General features: G+C 41.7%; 1 long non-coding RNA gene across 1 annotated transcript; it reads left to right on the top strand.

The window, feature by feature from the left end:
- Window positions 1-6,338: 6,338 nt before the first annotated feature.
- On the top strand, window positions 6,339-16,543 carry LOC141134511 (uncharacterized). The gene is made up of 3 exons (XR_012243181.1): window positions 6,339-6,701; window positions 11,298-11,361; window positions 14,508-16,543. It is a non-coding gene; the product is annotated as an uncharacterized lncRNA (long non-coding RNA).
- The last annotated feature ends 405 nt before the right edge of the window (window positions 16,544-16,948 follow it).

Genomic DNA, 16,948 nt, shown 5'->3' with positions numbered 1-16,948 from the left:
CCTCCGCAGTTAGGAAAGTCCCACCGCTGGGCAAAGTGGGAGGCCACAGTCTGCCATTCCTGTGGCGTGGAAGGAAACTGTTGAGGGAAAACAAAAAAAATTAGGCTTTTTGCACATAAACATGGAAAGCAGATTAGACACAAACATTCTTGGCCAACATCAAGATAACATTGATTTATGGGAATTTTTAAAGACCAAAGTATAAGGTACACCTATCATATTCCCCCTCCCCCCCTCTCATGGGCCATTTCTAACATTATGGGGGGGGGAGCTCTTGGACAGGTAACCCTCTCCACGTCATTGAGAGATCAATGCCTAAATAATGTGTATTACTTGGAACAGCCCCTCCTTAGTTACACTATTGGCAGCCCACTGGACAGGTAAGAAGTGTCATAATACAAGGATATAAATACACACTGTACACATTTGAGCACATTTGGACATTCTGCTATTACCTATCAAGATAATAATAGGATACAAAAACTTGAAACAGTACCATTTGAAAGCATACAGGCAGGCCCTTGCACTACATGCTTTGGGGAATTCATCCATACATCTGAGCATAAAAGAGATGGGTATAGTGTGTATGGGTTTGGCAAAGTCAGCAGAAAGATGATTGAGGATAGATAGAGAATTGGTATCAGCTGACTTAGCAGTTGGGGGGAGGGAGGGTTCCAAATGATTTGGGGACCCCCCAAAAAAAGCCTCTGGCACTCTGCCTGAATTTAAAGCACCAATCACATTTAAAAACATTTTAGGGGGTGTTTGGGGTAAAGCACTACTATGGAGCTGATAAAATACATTGTTAAGTGACTACATGAGGTGAATATAGGGCAGGAGACCATGCTGGGGAGGTAAGTGAAGACAAATAAGTATGAAGGACCAAAAAAACAAAAAAAATAAAAATCCAGCATGCATGAGGACAAAGGGGACGTTCACAGCATTTTACAATCATGGTAATTAGGGAATGAGGAAAGAAATATAATATATTAGCAAACATTATATACAATAAAATGTGATATTAAAGGATAAAAATCTTACCTTAATATACTCCTTCTGCAGGACCTGGATGATGGCAGAACAGGTCTCTGGGATAATGATCCCCAGAGCCTGGGGGGAGATGCCTGTCGAGAACTTGAGGTCCTGCAGGCTTCTCCCCGTCGCCAAGTACCGCAGGGTGGCGACGAGCCTTTGTTCCGGAGTGATGACTTGCCTCATGCAGGTATCCTGCCTGCTAATATAGGGGGTCAGCAAAGCCAACAAACAGTGAAATACGGGGTCCGTCATCCGGAGAAAGTTCCTGAAATCATCAGGATTATTCTCATGGATCTCGCGGAGCAAAGGCATATGACAGAACTGATCACGCTGAAGCAACCAATTCTTGGTCCATGAACTCCTCCCCACCCTGTTCATGGACTGGACTTGTGTCAAGGTCAGGACCCCAACACCAAGCCCCCGCACAGCACGAACTCTACGAGGAGTACATATACGCAACATGGCTAGAAAACGGTCGGCTGCTCAGAACGAAGTAACAGAACGCGCTGAAGAACAGCAAGGCCTGTGAAAAGCGACCTGAAAAACAGTAACGAACGAACAAGAACACAATGACAAGTCAGGCGTAGCTTGCTTGCACGCACTGAAGAGCAGATACAAACCCACAAGCACAAACTGAACAGCAGAAAACGATCTGAAAACCACGAGTCTGAAAAAGCACGAATAGTCTCTCACCAAACTTTTACTAACACGAGATTAGCAAAAGGAGCCCAAAGGGTGCCACGCTTGGTTCTGAACTGGCCTTTTCTAGTGTCGTCGTATGTGGTTTATGTCACCGCGTTCTTGGTGATTGGAAATTCCGACAACTTTGTGCGACCGTGTGTATGCAAAACAAGTTTGAGCCAACATCCTAGGATTTTGTTGTCGGAATGTCCGATCAATGTCCGACCGTGTGTACGGGGCATTAGCATTCCAACCTATGTTGCGAGGTCGAGCTGTCAAGATTCTTTTGGACAACAAAACTTATGTGTCTCATCAAGGGGGCACAAGAAGTCACCCTCTCCTTCAGGTGGCATGTCAATCTTCCTATGCACAGAGAAGAATCTCGGCTCTCTTACAGCATCTTAACTCCCAGGGCCTGGCAATGTTTTAGCAGATCGCTTGAGTTGAGGTTTTGGGGATCACAGCAAATGGGGCCTCAACCTCAAGTATCTATGCAAAATCTTCAGGGTCTGGGGGACGCCTTCGATAGATCTTATGGCATTGGAGGAAAAGTGTCAACTGCCTTGCTTCTTCTCCTGGACCTAGCATCCACAGGCATTGGGTCAGGGTGCTCTGTCCAGGTCTTGGAACTTCCCCTTGGTGTATGTGTTCCCGCCGCTTCCATTGGCTCTCTAAATCCTGCTGAAGATTCAGTGAGAAAGGGTCACAGCAATAGTAGTCCTACCTTACTGGCTCAGGGAGCTGTGGTTCCCTCTGGCTTGGAGGATAAAGTTGGGCTCACCGATCCCTCTGCCTCCTTGTCAAAATCTCCTTTCTGCAGAGTGGGGCCTGACACCCGAACCGCAGGAGGATAAAGTTCATGACATTATTACAGGCTCGTCAGAACTAATGTAACCTATCACCGGATCTGAAATACTACTGAAAGGGGTTGGGACCTTGGATCTCCTTCAGTATCTAACATTTTGGTGTTTCTGCAGAGTAGTCTCCAAGGGTTAGCTTATAATTCCCTGAAGGGTCCAATCCCTGCCTTGTTGGCTATGTCATGTACAAGATTTGCTCTACATCCGTTGGTGATCTGATTTTTAGGGGCAGCCATAGAAATCAGACCTCCATTGAAATCATTTTTTCCAAAAGAGGACTTAACACTAGTCTTGGGAACATTGCTGGTTCCTCCGTTTGATCAAGCTTTCTCTTGTTCATTATTTCTTTTAACAGTTTTTTGTTTTTGTTTTTTACTAGCCGTGGTCTCGGCCAGAAGAGACTCCGAGTTGTGCGCCTTCTCATCTAAAGAACCATATTGTTTGGTGCTCTCAGACAAGATAGTCCTTAGGCCGATACCAAGCTTTCTACCTAAGGTGGCCACATAATTTCATATGAACTGGGAGGTCATTCTCCCAGCCTTTCCGGCGCATACAGCTAATGATGAGTGGAGTAGGTTAGACCTGGTCTCTGTGGTTTCAACCTACCTGAAATGGACTAAAAGCTTTGGAAAACAAGCTGTAGGTCAGCTGAAGGTTTTCCCAATGGGGCCTAAAAAGGTTATGCCAGCAACATCCAGAGTTGTGTCTACCTGATTTGTCAAGACCATGCATATTGTATACAAAATGCTGGACCTTCTTCCTCCTTTAGAGATCAAAGCACATTTGACGAGGGGTATGGCAGAATCCTGGGCATACGTGAAGGTCACCTCTGAGGTGGTTTGCAGAGCAGCAAGCTGGAGTGTGCCCAGACCCTTTTTATTAGGCATTACAGGCTTAATATGGCTTGTCCGCCTGAGGAAACATTTGGCTCTACGGTTATTACGGCGGCTATTGCCCATTAAAAATTTTGAGTAGCATTGCATTAAGGGTTTGGCTTATTTTTCATTTTTTGTCTTCCCTCCCTTCTTAAAATTGCTTGGTACATCCCATAGTAGGCTGACACAGGGAGGTCCAGGAATAAGGAAAATTGATATCCATACTTACTGTAATTTTCCTTTCCTGGATCCTCCCCATGTCAGCCGGAGGATTCCCACTCAGTTTATCCGTCGGGAGGCGGGTTTTTTTTTAACACTGGTGTGGGCAGACCGCCGCCCTTTTATGGGCTAGAAAAGAGGTGGTCCTGAAGGGGTCAGAGGGGCGGAGCTAACCCATAGTAGGCTGACATGGGGAGGATCCAGGAAAGGAAAATTACGGTAAGTATGGATAACAATTTTCCTTAATACTGCCCCTAGCTAGATAATGATAAACTGATAATGCAAGAACATACTCTCATACTCACATCATGGATGATTTGTAGTACTTTTGACATGCATGCACAATATATAACAGCTATACTAGGAGTGATAACACAAATCTGGAGGCAGAACTATATACATAGTAGGTCATTCTTTGCAGATCTTATGCAAGTCTTGTTAAATCTTTTCTCTCTATATGCTGCTCTGCTTTGAAATCATTACTCTTTCTGCAGCCTTTCTGAATAACCCTGGATGTGTTACACTGCATGTAATATAGGAGCCATTTATATATATATGAAGGATACTTTGAAGTCTGTAAATGGATTTTAATAGCAGTCCACTTGATGACATATCTAATAACTGCTTTCAAAGTTACCAGAGAGAGTATAAGGTTATGTTTTGGCAATGTGCCAGTATACTGCATTGCCCCATAAAACTATGTTCTTTCAGTGGACTCCAAGGGACCAACGCATTAAAGTAAGCAAGAACATAGAGAGTGCTATTGCTGACCTCTCTCTCTGAGCATACTATTTGCCTGGCTGTCAGATTGATTCACTGGCCTTAATGCTTTCTGAGTGTTTAGCCTGGAAAAAGTATGCAATCAGGAGTTTTGACCTTTGTGTGACTTCCTAATCGGCATGTGTGTCCTAGGTCAGGGGTCTTAAAAGTAATAATGATAGAGACAGGCAACTATTTTTTTTTTTTTTTTTGGTATTCCTTTAAAAATGGAGAGAAGAATGGTAAAAGCTGATTGGCTGCCGCTGCCAAAAACTAATTTTCTTTCCTCCAGTTTTAAGGAAGCAGACTATACAATGTTTAATTATTGTGGCTGTAATGATCTCTAATTTACTATTTGAAAGAAATTCCCCTTTCTGTGATCATAGAAGTCTGTAATTTGTTCTTTTGGACAGGCTCATACTAGCACTGACTTAGAAAAGTTGAACAGAATCCCAGCCAGACGCAAACAGCCAACCTATAGTCCAAATATACTCTATATTCATTCAGAAATCAGTAACTGTATTTTTGATACTTAGTTCAAGTGAATGATTTAAAAATTGCACCTTACTCAGTTGCGGACTGCGTTCCTGTGCAATTTAGGTGTAAACCAACCCTTAAGAATTATGAAGCTACCTCAAAGTAAGCCTGCTCTTAATTTATTTGTTATGCTTTATGCCCCAAGGTGGAAACAGATAATTTCTAGATAATGGGATACAAGTAATATGTATGATGATCTGTACTGTAGTACTGTACAGTATGACTGCCATCAAAAGAGATGTTCAGATTCCTGTTGACAGATGGCATCTAAAAACACTTAAAGTAGAACTATAGACAAAGCTTTTTTTTTTTCTCATCTTGGATCGAACACGGGAGGGTTATAACCCTGGTCAGATTTTTTTTGCCATCTGTGTCCCTCTGCTGAGATTTCTCTTCACTTCCTGTCCCATAGCTAAACACGAAGTGAGAGATAATCCCTGCAAAGTAAATTGCAAATCCCTGCAATTCCTTGGTGCCCCCAGGTCACCAGAACTATTGCCCCCATTAGAAGATCCCCCCCCCCCCCCCTATTACTTTTCTGTTGACAACCTAAAGTTTGGGGATTTTCTTTTACTTTCAATATCAATGATAATGGTAAACAGGACAAATAGAGAGGATGTATCTCCTTAATGGTGGGCACAGACAGCAATTAAAACTGACAAGCATTCTAATCCCTCTCCACTCTATCCAAAACTAAAAAAAAAAGGTTTTGTCTTTAGTTATACGTTATACTGCTCTGAGTACTAAAAGTGTTTTAAATGTCCTATAGTACCAGTAGGTTCTGACTGCATTATCTGTATGTGCTCGGTCTGTGTGTTCTCTGACCACATTTGATGTGTCTTCTTATGCATTTTGTCTCAGTGATATCTTAATGTGTGTCTCAGTTATGTTTATTCTATGATTGTTGCCTCTCTTTTGAGTTTTTTGACTGTGTGTGCATGCTTTGACTTGTATACTCTTATGGTAATGTCTTGGCTGTGAATGCTCTGTCTGCATGTTCTTTGACTGTGGTTGTATGCTCTGTTTGTGCATTTTCTGATTGAAAATACTATGACAGCAGTGCCTGCTGTGTGTTCTTTGACTGTATGTGATCTCACTGTGCATGCTTTGACTGTTTATGATGTGTGTGTGGTCTGTCTGTAATGCTCTGACTGCATATGCTTTGCCTACTTGCTTTGCCTATATGGGCAGTGTCTGTGCTGTGCAATGTCTTTGCTTTGACTATGTGTAATCAATCTGTGTGTTCTATGTATGCAATAGACATAAATTTACTCTAGAGTCTGTGTATTTTGGGGACAATGAATGAAGACAGAAGCAACCACATAGGAGGTGAATTTAACATTGCAAGGAGTACATATGTGGGGTTGGAGGTGAGTTACCCACTGTGAAGAGAGCAGAGAGACTGGTAATGCATGATGCCTGAGGGAGTAAAACGTCAAGCGCTGCTGTCAGGAGACAAGAGGTGCGGTTGTATAAATTAGAGAGAGAGAGAGCAGGAAAGGAGATGGATCGTGCACATGAGGGTGTAAAATTAGATAGGTGCAAAAAATCTTTCAGTGCTGCTGACAAAAAAACAGGAAGCGTTCTTCTCCTTGTATGTCACAGGATTTTTTGTTATGTACAGTTGCTTACCTAAAATACAGCTTCTCCGCAAGATGGACTTGTGTCTTTTCTCAGCCTGACTAACTATGTAACTATGCAAGGACTGTACAGATCCACACAACTTCAGAATTTGGTAAGGCCTGCATCTTGTTCTTAGTGCATAATACAGCCCAATCTCTATTCATCTAAATGGAAAACCCATCTACAGGTAGCCAACCTGCTGACAGGCTTTTCATTATAGAAAATGGGGTTCAGGCTACACAAGCAGAACTAAAATGATCCCTAGGTAAGTATAGTATGTTATGTATTGTATAGTATAGTGCATAGTATAGTATGTTATGTATAGTGGGGCATAGTGTAGTATTTTAGGTAGAGCTACCTTTTTTATTTTATTTCTCTGCACACTTGACATGACACCGTGGGGTCGATTTACTAAAACTGAAGAGTGCAAAATCTGCAGCTTTGCATGGTACCCAATCAGCTTCTAACTTCAGCTTGTTCAATTAAGCTTTGACAAAAAACTGGAAGCTGGTTTCTATGCAGAGCTGCACCAGCTTTTGCACTTTCCAGGTTTTGTAAATCACCCCCATTGAATGAATGAGATCTGTTTTTTGTACATAGTGTATATGGATGTCCGGATATCACCTGGAAGTAAATCAGGCTAAGCGAGATAGCAGATTGTTTATCTTTTTTTTTTCCAAAGATTCCATATAACAGAAAAATCATTACTTTTCCCTTGTCTTAGTGGCTACTAGATCCTATTGAGAACTTAATTTTTCTTCTAGATTCTAGCATTACCACCCCCAAGCAAACTCTTGCAAAATAAATGCTAAGAATCAAATAAAGTGATGCACAAACTATACAGTGTACAATAAAAAGCTTCTCAAAAGTATGAGAAACAATATTTTAACAATAAAATGTAAAGATTACAGCAATCTGAAATTATGTTTTTGAAATCTTTTTATGCAAATATTAATACATGTATTTTTATTGCCAAAAATATGTTCAGTATAAAATCATAAAAACCATTTATGTATTCCAAATCTAGTGCTCTGTTAAGTGTACTCCGCTAGTTATAGCTCTGACCTACATTTCACTCTTGCATTTGTACAGTAGCTGACATTCCCACTGGCTGATACAACAGCTGCACTGTCTAATGGAACACCAAAAAGGGTGAAGTCCAATGCAGTTGCTGTTTCAATCCTGGCAGAATGCAGAAGCATACTGCCAACTTTTGATCTTGTGGAACATATTCTTACAAGCAATGCACTTCTCTATCGTATTTGGTTTCACATTATTTAGTTGGTTTGCATATTTATTTATCACTATAGTTTTAAAGATAAACTTTAGGTAAATACACAATTGAAGTTTATAAGTAATATTTGACCTACTAAAGCATTCAGATTTTTGAGCATTCGGTTTTGTGACCTGGGCACGGCTGCCAGACAGTACAGGGGTTCCCAAATCTGCTGCACACGCTTGACACCAGAATGTTTATGCGGTAGTCACAAGTACGATTCCAATGTAATTATTCACCTGCAGGGAGGGGGACTAGACTAGCATATTGCATTTATCCGAAGGGCTTTTTCAAACCAGAGAGCCGGCTGCTCATGTGTGCTTGCAGGAACAGTGTTACTTACTTTTGTGTGTCCAAACTTTTATGTGTGCATTCCTTTTTTTTTAGTGCTCAATACGGCAAAGTCGTGTGAACTGACATGATAGGAAATAAGGCTTTTTGCCTTGTCTTGTCTAGGGCTGGGCCTAGTACAGTCTCAGCACACCTTGGACCTTTTTCCCCCTTTCACTAAAAATCACATCATCATGAAGCTCAGCATGCTGATATGAAATCATCGTACATTCGATAGTAAAACACTTTTTGCTTTTACTGATGTAGCACCCTGATGTTTAGGCAGAGTTGCTAGTAAATTTATGTGCCAAGTGATAATTGCCTTGGCCAATTGATAGGAGGTCAATTGATTTTACCCTAATTCTGGAATTGCTGCACTTCTCTCTTCTGTCACTAAATGGCCGGGTATCTGGTGGCATTAGATAAGACAAGGGTATTGCAAGGACAGATTAGGAATGAAAGGGGTGCCTCAGCCAATGGGCATAGATTTTCTTGGATCCCTTGACCTGCTGGGATAGCCAATTTATTTGGGTGAAGTCAGGTGATCGGGGTTCTGTGCCACCTGGATGGCTGTCTGGGTGGACGTGTGTTGTATTGCCCCGGGCTGCTAGGCCAAAGACCCGAGGCCTATCCCAGGGACATCTGGCTGCTTGACTATCTGAGGGCCTATCCAGAAGCAAGAGAGCAGTGTAGGGTTGGGATTGCGGCTTGCAGTCCAACTAAAATTCATGGTTCTGCCGGCCGGAGAACCTGTTGTGGTCGGAGGTAGAGGGGAAGCTGTCGCCACTAAGGGACCATCCACCTTGTTACCGGAGACTACTGTGAGTAGCTGAAGCAAGTACCAGAGCAGTGTTCTCACCAACCGGTGATTGTGAAGAATTGGGAAACTTCAGCAGGTACCAAGTCAGGAACCCAGCCAGCAGAGGTGACGCTTGCAGAGCAGTAGTGTGTGTCAAGCCAGGGACCGAGCAGGTCAGTGGGGTGACGCTTGAGGAGTATCTGTGAGTGCCAAGCTAGGGACCCAGCAGGGATGCGGGGGTGACGCTTGAGGAAGATACTGAGTGAGAAGATTGGAAGAGCTCAGGAGATCCAGTGGCAGTGGATCAGCAAGTCTAGTGAGAGAGACTGGGAGCTCAGTTGAGTGAAGATCTACAAGAGGAGATTGTAGAGGAAGTAAAGGAGTTTGTTACAACTTGTGTTAGAAACTGTTACAAGACTGTTGCCATAGGAGACAGTGATCCTACTTGTGCAGCTGTGGTGTCTTGCTGGATGCCTTTCCCTGCATGGCTGTTTGCCTATAGAAGTCTCAGAGTCTGCCAATTAACATTGCAACTACTTAAGGGTGTCCTGGCCCCAACCTATCTCCCACAGTTCTGTTCAAGAGACAATAAATCTTTTTGCATTCAAGAAGTGTCTGGCTCCCATTAATCCACCTTGCATCACACCCACCATACCTTGCAACCCACTCTACACAGAAGGATGTCGGCTGTCCCTAATCCTGAAGGTCACCATTAGGCCTCAGGGGCCCTAGAACCTCGCTACACTTACAATTATTGAGTAAGGCACTGATAGTGTAACCAGGGCCTCAGAGATGGGAAGGATACATCACCAGTTCATTCTCCCTCAGAAGAAAAAAATGTAGAGGAAAAGAAAAAATATGGTATGCAAAGAAGAAAAAAATATGGTATGCAAAGAAGAAAAATCCTACATTTATCTATAAATATCAGTTTGCCATTACTAAACATTTCTAACAGGTGCTTTTGTTGTAACTTTTAAGATAAGGGTAACGTTCCTCTTTAATACTAGTGATCATAATCATTGCCAAGTTTCTTACTCCTGCAAAACTATGTATTAATATCACATAAAAATGTACACGATAATAAAAAAAAATTGAACTCCCTTTATTTATAAACAGCAAATATATAGTAAATCAGCACACAATGATAGCTGGCTAGTAAGAACATTTTTACAGTTTTATTGCATGTTTAGGTTATCATATATGGAATTATAAACAAGTCTGGGTGAAGGTCATTTAATCTTTGCCACTGGCCCTCATCCAAGAACGCTAGTCACAACTGTTTACTATGGTTGTGTAATTCATATCTGAATTTTGTCCATGTTCTACACTAAACTGCAAAGACTAATAACAGGTGGATACTGACGTTAAATCACATATTGGCTTCTTACGTACTTTAAAGAGGATATTTCAGAATTTCCAGTTCTGCCCAATTTCCATGGTTATCACAAAGTAATTTGAAATGTCATGTTCTTCCAATGAGTTCTTTAAAAAAGAGAGTTAACAAATAATTAGGCATCCAGATGCACACCTTCACCTTATGGGAAGATATGGAGGCACAAACTACTAAAAGGAAATAGGGCAGGTTTATATCTGTGCGGTGCATTTTGGTGTGTTGCGTTTTAGGCACATTACAGTAGAACACTGTAGTATTTATCTTTTCATGAAAGCACATCAAAGATGCAGCATGCAGGACTTTTTTAATGCACAGTCCCTTAAATGCATATAAACTGCTCATGTGTGATTGGGGCCTAAGAAGTTGGCAGGTAAGTCAACCCGAAGATGCCTATCAAAAGCTGAAATATCAGTTTTTAATGGGGTTGATGTTAATAAATATATACTTCAGATTTACAAATTTAAAGAGTCAGGCTTATCAAAGCTAGCAGATTGGTGCAACAGGGAGGCTAAACAATAATTTTGGTGTCAGAGGTCTGGTACTTCGCACTAGAGTTCCTGGAAGATGAAAATACAGAGATGAGTTTGACCACGTGCACTTTTTTGACAGCTGCTTTTTAGATGACAGGGAACCTGTCAAAAAGCATTAAAGAACGAGTACGAGATACAAGTGTTTATAAAGAGCTAAATATCAATATTTGATTATTCATTGATGTAGCAAATTTATAACTTTATATAAAGTGAAATGCAACTGTATTCTGTGTGTTTTGCCCAATAGCAATGGAATTCCAGTTTGAGCATAAATGTGCAATTTTTAAATTTTCATTACATTCAGTAACAGTGCAAGACTTCCTTCTTGGGAAAACAGGACTACAATCCTTTAATAATCCATAATTCTTACTATTTTACAGCTACCCCTCATCCTCAAAGCAATGGTCCCTGGTATTTTGTAGTCAGGGCAGATGGCAATAACAGGTAGGTAAACGTTTGGTTATGTTGGCATAAAGCCTCCCAGTTATAGTGATACCATCATATTGCATCCCATATTTACAGGTTTCTCTATGGGGTCTGGATACGAATTACATTCCACCTTAGTCACATTTCTCTCTGTCTATTGCTAATCTATTTCAGGCCTTCAAAGAAAACTCAGGGCAAACCGTTAAATATACATTTAAAATACATATACAGTATATTTACAGTATGTTTACAATCAAAGAATTTACATGTGGCTTACACACATTTTCTACATTGCTCAGCAAATGAGGTAACATTAATCCTGAACTAGAGACTTTTTCAGGGTGTTCCAAAAAATAGTAGCAGAGGAGCAGTTTCCTATAGAGGTGACACCATCCCCCCAAAAAATAGTAGCAGGTATAAAGTGCTGGCACTCATCTACAGCAGCCTCCATAACCTTCTTGTCATCGCCAAACTTGGGCCATTCTACTAGACAAAGCTTCGGCACTTCCTGATGATGCCAAAGCCTGCCCCTCCTACCACCTGTACATTTCTATTGGCTAGTGTGGCTGTCCATAACAGCTATGGGCCAATAGTAATGTGGGAAGCAGAGCTTAGTTTCAACACTTACCCAAAAGTTTTGGAACAGTCTGTCAGAATATCCTGAGATTCAGCAGTGATTACAAGGTGGTTGCTGCAGGTATGAGTAAGCAATTTATGTGCACTTCATACCTATATTTCATACCTGTGACAGTTTCCCCTACCCACCTACCCATTCCAACAACATCTTTTTAAGGCCTTATGTATATGGATGGTTTTGGACCTTCAGTGCCAAATCCCAATGTTTTCAGGTGCCGAGGAGGCATACTGTAGGTGCAATGTCCAGCCCTGCTGCTTGAATTCCATCAAAGTGTATGACAGGCTGAAATAAACAGCAGATGGATACCATTGTGAGTAGTACTCGGGTTTAGGATCTTATGTGTTCTGGGAAGTTTAGCATTACCTCCATAGGAGTTGCAAATGTCAGGGTTCCCCACTGCTGCACAGCCAAGCACATAGCATCTTCAACTTGCTGTAAGACAGAGAAAACAGTACTTGAGCTTTGTTTTTGTTGTTTTATTGAGGGGTAATAACTTGGATGCGGATGGGAATTATGGGATGCCCAACTTGACAGTAACAAAACCAGGGACAACTTCCTCCCTATTTGCAGCTCCTGTTGATCCTCCCGCACAATAGCTTGATCCCTTATTTTTTTTTTTTTTTAGAAACTCACAGTTTCTTGTTAGCTTAGCAACATCCCCTTACAGGCTAGGAACTCTCAGTCCCTTGAGAAAAGTAGCACATGTGTTGTGAGCTAGAGCACCTCCAACTTTCCTATAGACACTGATCCCAGCTCTACCACTGCAGGAAATGCTAGCCCACCTGGCTACCTCCTCACCAGCCCACCTTCTTCCCAGTCTACCCAACTGACACTCCGGAGCTCTCCCAGGGCAAGGCTCAAGACTTAAGCACATTGCTGTCTTCAAGAGAGACATGTTATATGTGATAGTCTCTCCCCCTGTCAGTCCCTGCACCGTGCTGTCTTCAAGAGAGACATGCTACATGTGGCAGTCTCTTCCCCTGTCAGTCCCTGCACCGTGCAGATGTGCTCACACTGTCCTTCCTTGCTCCTGCTGCCTCTCAGGAAAGCCTCTTTCCAACTTCTCCTGTGGTAGGATCCTTCCGGGCCTGCCACCTGAGCCCTGGTCCGAGGTAAAACCCCTCCCTGGCAGGGCTCCCTCAAAGGCCACTGACCGTCTCCTCAGAACTGCATCTCTATTTTCCATCTGACTCCCCTGCTGGCATGAATCAATCATATTTAAGGGCTCACGTAGTCCCCTGCCAGGCCCACCACCTGGGGACTGGATAACTTCCCTTAAATATGCAGGACAACCCTACAAGCCTCCGCCTACTAATTTCTAGAATATTCTCCAACATTCTAGAACCAGGGAGAGTCACCAGAGAGCTGCCTGGATGAGTCATCCAGCCCTGAATTTTAATGAACCCTGACCCAGATTCCATGGCTCTGGCTTAGCCCTGAGCCAAACTATATTTTACCTACACTACCACTAGTAGCACACTAGAGGGTGCTACAGAAGTATGTAGGAAAATGATCCGCACTCCGGTTGTTGCTCTTAAAATTTACGAGTTTCAGCCTATAAGGGCTTAGTCATAACCATCATGGGTTATGACTAAGGCCTTATAGGCTGAAACGCGTCAACTGATTTAATCAGCATTTGTTCACTGTGGCTATTCAATAAAATTAAGAAATTTTAAGAGCAACAACCGGAGTGCAGATCATTTTTCCTACATTACTCTACTCAGCCAGCGACTGTGGATCAAGCACCTGGAAGCTCTACTGTCTATGTGATGTATGGTTAGTAGCACTGACTTTTCTGTTTATGCTACAGAAGTATAGAATTCCTGCATTCAGGGCATATGCCCCTGAATACATATGGCCCTAAATGTGAGTAGCGCTCGCATCCAGCCGCGATATATTTCAGCCTGTCATAGATTTTTTTTCAGTCTGTTGGCATCACTACTGGGTGCTGCACCTGTGCCTCCTTGGGTGCCCAAAAATGTCAGAGTTTGACACTGATAAACCAAACTGCCCATGTGCATGTAGCCTAGACAATTGATTTTCCTGGTTTAGCCATGCTGCCTGCTATGTCAGCACTTCACCTTCAGCCTTCTCACTAGACTGTAAGTCATCATTATCATTAATTTTGTGCAGGGAGCTGACCCAGGAAGCAGTAATTGTAAATCAGGAATTAGAGTAGTCCTACTGACTAGCATACATATGGTATATGTAGCGTAAGAACTAATACATGAAGTTACAATTTTTTTGGCAGGCAAAACAGTAAATGTGTATGTACGTACCTCAATTTTGTATTTAACTGTTTAATTTATCTCATTCAGTAATTGATTTTTAAAATAAATCCAAGAAACTGTATAAAAAATATGGCCCATGGAAAAGTAATTTCTACTTCTAAAAGAAAAAAAAAAATGGCTATTTTTTTTATTTTGTTCTGTATTCATATAAAAGTTGTCTCCTTGCTACTTCTTGTTAGACCCTTAAATGGTGTTTTATTGCATACCTCCTTGTTTAACATGTTAATCTCTTGCAGAACAGCTGAATATTCCATCACAAGCTGCATTTATTTCCTTGATAACTCGGGGTAGGCTGCTTGCCATGTATAGATGTATAGCTATAGAACCATTTTCTTACTGCTAAACTTCCTCATATACAATAAAACCTCTTGGAACAAGTTGCTTTGTTTTTAGGATTAGCAATTGTCCAGAACAGTTTAAACTCTTCTTCAGATATACAGTAAAGCTCCAAAACTTGACAATAAGTATTGTAGTCAGGTACTGGACTACAACAGGATAAAAGAAAAAACACTGCTCTGTATCAATTTCTCCTCTGAGTTTCTGGTGTTGTGCTGCACAATCCTCTTCTGGCCAGCAGGGGTAAGGCGAAGTCAAAGTGAACTCATAGACTTTTCTGTGAGGCACCTGGAATTCTGGAAGGTGTAGTCCAAAGCAGCAGCGGCCATGTAATTAGAAAAAAACAGACTTTCTGCACTACAGAAAGTTCAGATGGACTGAGAGTGGCAAGAGGAGCCTTAGGGGACCTCATGTTCTTTTGCTTGGGAAAGGACACTACTCCGCAAGAGATCCAGACTGGTTTGTGGGAGCAGAAGACGGAGCCAGCCCTAGAAAGCCTGAGGTGAAGAGTGAGAATGCTGAGGATCCAGTCGCATTGTTAACCCAATTGACCCTACAAAATTGTAGTCAAGAGACCAGAGAGTTCACCACATTGCAGTTACACCAATACAGAATCAAAGGGGCACCTTCCATTGCAACAGCTTATCGCTACCTCCGGGAGTCAGTGAGAAGGCTGTTAACTCACTTTGTACTGTTAGCAGTAGTCAAGCCACTGAGAGCAAGACTTCCAGTCACTAAATCAACCTCTATTCTGTATTTCATTGCCACCAAGTTTCTGCCACACCATTGTCACCTCTGAGTTGCGGCTGTATCGCATCATCACCATTTCTTGCATGATTGTATCTTGTCTACAATGTATCACTGATGATATTGCACCTATTGCCAGCCAACTGCCTTCAGGTTTTAATATGTATCATAAGTGCACCAACGCTGATTTAAAGGGCCCCAATGTTATCTGGCAGAACATCAACATCAGAGAACGCCCCTGACATCCATATTACAAGTTTTCCTCTTTCTCCTACACTGTTTATGCTGTTCAATTCTGACTGTGCCTACCCAGTCAGTTTAGCCCTAGCATAGCCACCATTAGTACATATTGTCAGTATAGCTCTGGTATTGTTAGATTCCATTTCATTACTGCTCATTATTGCATTCTGGGTGGCCCTGCTGGCCTGGCTGTCCTATGCCATTTATATTTAGCTCCAATTGTTAACCATTCTGTGTGCTGACCTGTATCACCACGACTGACACTTTGTTTGTACTTTCCTGGTTTTCAACTGTCCTGTGTAATAATACATCTGGTTTACCCTTATTGATTGCTTTGTTGTCAGCTTTCAAGACAGCCTTAAAATTTGGTTACAGGAATACTTTGCTGTATTTTACTTAGTTTGCTTGTCTTCTCTCAACCTGGTGTGTCAGAGGGGCTGAGGTTTTTGAGGAGGTTGAGGCCAAAAACTGAGGACCCTTGTTAACCAGTGGCTCCTTCAGCGGTAGCTCTACGGTATATTAATACATTTAGTGCAATCAACTGCATGTGTACATAAATGATACCAGTCTGCTCTTGAAGACTCGAGAGACTCTTCTTCAGCAAATAAATTTACTTTAGCTATATTCTAAGCCAATGATTCCACAACAAACTTTTGTTATGTGCAGATTGACTCAGTGCTTACTGAATCTAAAGGCTACTAAATTAAAGTGTATGTGTATATAAAAAAAAACATACGCAGTACATATACATGTACATGCACATTTCCCCAAGAATTGCAAGTGCAGAAAAATACCCATTGATCTTCCAGAAATGCACTTAGCTCCCAAACTGATATTAAACTCAAAAACTAAAGTGTAATATATTGCGGATTACCAATCACTTGAACAATATATGGACCTGGCAGTGAAAGGGTTAAAGTCTATTTCCACTTTTGCAAACAAATTTGAGACCCCCCCCGCTGTATGTTATGTGCCATGCATGCAGCATACCTAAAACTGAACCACTTAAAGAACAGAACGTTAAACCCCCTTTCTGTCCATGCCATTTTTCAGTTTACAGTGTTGTCATCCTTTGAATGACAATTGCTCAGCCATGCAACACTGTAGTACAAAATATCAGTAACAACAAGTGTAACTGATCTCAGCGCTCAAAGGATTAAAGAAACACACACTAAAGCAGCTATTATAAAAATACAAAATATACAATGGAATATGCCTAGATAGAAATCGCATGGATAAAAATCGCAGCATTAAATGAATATATTTTAAGACATTCAGTGCAATATGATAGGATTCAGTGGGCTGAACATGCCAAGCACAAATGAATGAGTGATATAAAAAGTCCATGCAAAAG

Source organism: Aquarana catesbeiana, linkage group LG03 (genome assembly GCF_042186555.1).
Source record: "Aquarana catesbeiana isolate 2022-GZ linkage group LG03, ASM4218655v1, whole genome shotgun sequence".
Taxonomy (NCBI): domain Eukaryota; kingdom Metazoa; phylum Chordata; class Amphibia; order Anura; family Ranidae; genus Aquarana; species Aquarana catesbeiana.
This window is presented reverse-complemented; position numbering and strand designations above follow the sequence as displayed.